Source organism: Electrona antarctica (assembly GCF_951216825.1).
Source record: "Electrona antarctica genome assembly, chromosome: 11".
NCBI classification, from domain to species: domain Eukaryota; kingdom Metazoa; phylum Chordata; class Actinopteri; order Myctophiformes; family Myctophidae; genus Electrona; species Electrona antarctica.
In genome coordinates this window covers 4,851,723-4,854,844 of record NC_136792.1, presented here as the reverse complement: position 1 = coordinate 4,854,844, position 3,122 = coordinate 4,851,723, and positions in this window count along the sequence as shown.

Here is a 3,122-nt window from a genome sequence, read left to right as displayed (position 1 = left end):
GCCTTGGAATGTGGGTGAAATCTGAACAGGTCAAAAGCAGATGTTGGGCTGCCAGTCTGAACAAGAGTTAAAGGGACACTTCACCCTTTTTGCAAAACAAATATTATATAATATTAATGACGTTTAGAAGATTTAGAACACTTTCCTGGGGGTCTTTATGTGTGTAATATGTGGTTTTAGATATTTCAGATTTTAGCAGTGAGCCCATGTGTCTCTGATGTCATGGACACTGGGCTCACTTCCTTCCTGGACTACAATTCCCATAATGCTTTGGTGCACTGCTCCTCCTTGTGGATAGGGGGAGGGCTGTCTTAAGGCTCATTCATAGTCTGGATTTTCGGTGGTGAGGTGACCTCTTAACTTAAGACCTGGAGGCGTGGGCAATGCTGTTTGGCCACTCAGAATAGCCAAATGGCATTGACCACGCCTCCAGGTCTTAAGTTAAGTAATAAGACCTGGTACTTAAGACATGCATATTACTGCCCATAGGCTCACTGCTAAAATCTAAAATATCTAAAACAATGACAAGCAATGACACTAGGATGCATAAAACAAAAGAAGTAAAACAATAAGACTGTTACAGTGCAGAAGAAAAAGGCAAAGTAACTCAATCAAAGGTATAGAGGCAAATAGAAAGTCTTTAGTTGTTTTAAAAGAAATAAAAGTGCCAGCAGAGCTGCAGTTCATGGGAGTTTGTTCCAGATATGTGAAAAACAAAATGCTCCTTCCCCACATTGACTTTAGTTTTTAGGGACAGAAAGCAGATCTTTCCCAGATGACCTGAGACGTCTGGATGGTTCATGCTGTCCTACAAGATCAGTAATGTATTTTTTACCCCAAACCATTTAAAACAATAGTATTTTAAATCAACTATGTGTTAAATTGTCACACACAGAGCCAGAATTTGAGTCATATGCTCCACTTAATTGTCAAGCTGCGAGCAGCAGCATTCTTAACCCATTTTGGGCGGGAACCCCTTTTGGTGTAAGCATTATGTTATGCTTTAGCTATTGAAAAATAGCAGACCTACAAGCTCATAGCGTGCCACCGAGTGGCGCGCTACGAGCTTGTAGGTCTGCTATTTTTGAAAAATCGACAGCTGACATAGAAACATAGCTTTTTCAGAAAACTGTCAGGATGTAGAAGACATTTTTAGAATCTGATCTCAGGTCAAAATGGGTAATCAACTACACTCATCTGATGTTTTAGGGAAACCTGTAAAAACACCATTACAGCAGTCAAGTCTACTGAAGATGAATGCGGACAAGTTCTTCTAGATCCTGCTGAGACAGTATAATGTTACCACATTGGATAAAACATATTTGTTCAAGTAAAAGTCCTGAAGTCAAAATCTTATTAGTCAAAGTACAAAAGTATTAGTACCAAATTATACTAAGTATAAAAGTGAAAGTTCTCATGCCCATTTCAATCATATCTATCATAATTACTAACCACTTAAGCCCTATTTGAAAAGAGCCCATCTACTGTACAGCTCCATCACATTGGCTGTGTTTGGAAATGTACTGATTTAGCATTTGAATCATTATTTAAAAAAAAAGAAAATCTAAATCTGCAAAGTAACTATAGTAACTGACTGGAGTAAAAAAATAAAGTACAATATGTACTGTACAATAATGTACAATACGGGCGGCACTGGCTCAGGGGTAGAGTGGCCGGTTCGAACCCGGGCTCCCCCAGAGTTAGTTTCATTTATTTGTCCACGTATGGAAATTTGTCTTCGGTCTCAACAGTAAAAAACAAACAGTTACAACAACAGCAACAACACTTAGCACAATTATTTTCTAGAGTTAGTGTCGAAGTGTCCTTGAGCAAGACACTGAACCCCAAATTGCTCCCAATGTGCAGGTTGGTACCTTGCATGGTTTCCGCTGCCATCAGTGTATGAATGTGTGTGTGAATGGGTGAATGTAATGCACAATCTATGTAAAGCTCCTTGGATAAAGGCGCTATATAAATGCACCATTTACCATTTATTTGTGTGTGTGTGAATGTAATGCACAATCTATGTAAAGCTCCTTGGATAAAGGTGCTATATAAATGCACCATTTACCATTTATTTGTGAATGTGTGTGTGAATGGGTGAATGTAATGCACAATCTATGTAAAGCACCTTGGATAAAGGCGCTATATAAATGCACCATTTACCATTTATTTGTGTGTGTGTGTGTGTGTGTGTGTGTGTGTGTGTGTGTGTGTGAATGTAATGCACAATCTATGTAAAGCTCCTTGGATAAAGGCGCTATATAAATGCACCATTTACCATTTATGTGCCTCTTAGATGAAGCATACAGTAGCCTATATTAAACATGTAAATACAGTATACTCCGGTAAAGTATACACACCACTGCTGCTGGTCTGGCAATGGAGTCGATCTGACCTCTGGCTGTGAGGATATACTCTGATTACTCTCTCTCTACTCTGATTACTCTCTCTACACAGGATAGGATTGATGAGGCTTAATCCAGTCTGGGCGGGAACCCCTTTTGGTGTTTCAAGCGTTATGTTATACTTTAGCTATTGAAAAATAGCAGATCTACAAGCTCATAGCGCGGCACCGAGTGCCGCGCTATGAACTTGTAGGTCTGCTATTTTTGAAAAATCGTGAAAATGTGCCTCAAATCTTTGAATATATATTATTACAGAGTGAACATTTTAACTCAAATCTTTGCTTCTGGGGGGTTCCTGGAACAGCATATTTTGAGATGGGGGTTGGAGGCCAATTACATATAATTTTTGGGGTCCTTGACATGAAATATTGAGCACCATGCACTGATACAGAAACATAGGTATTTCAGAAAACTGTCAGAATTTAGAAGACTTTTTTTTTTAAATTTCGACGTCGGGCCTAAATAGGTTAATAAGCTGCATGTCGTGCAGGTGATCAATGCCTGCTGTCTGGAGCTCTTGCCTCGGCTGCTGGTAGCACTTACTCCTCATCTCTACAATAAGTACATCCTCATAAAACGGATCCGTCTGTTGTACCTGACAGCTTTGCGCTCGGCTCATTTTCAGCTGGCTTGTGTACGATGGAGCTGCTGTTGGTGGTAGTGATGTGTGTGGAGCCGTTTAAAATGCCCTTTCAGATTTCATTTCTCACTAAT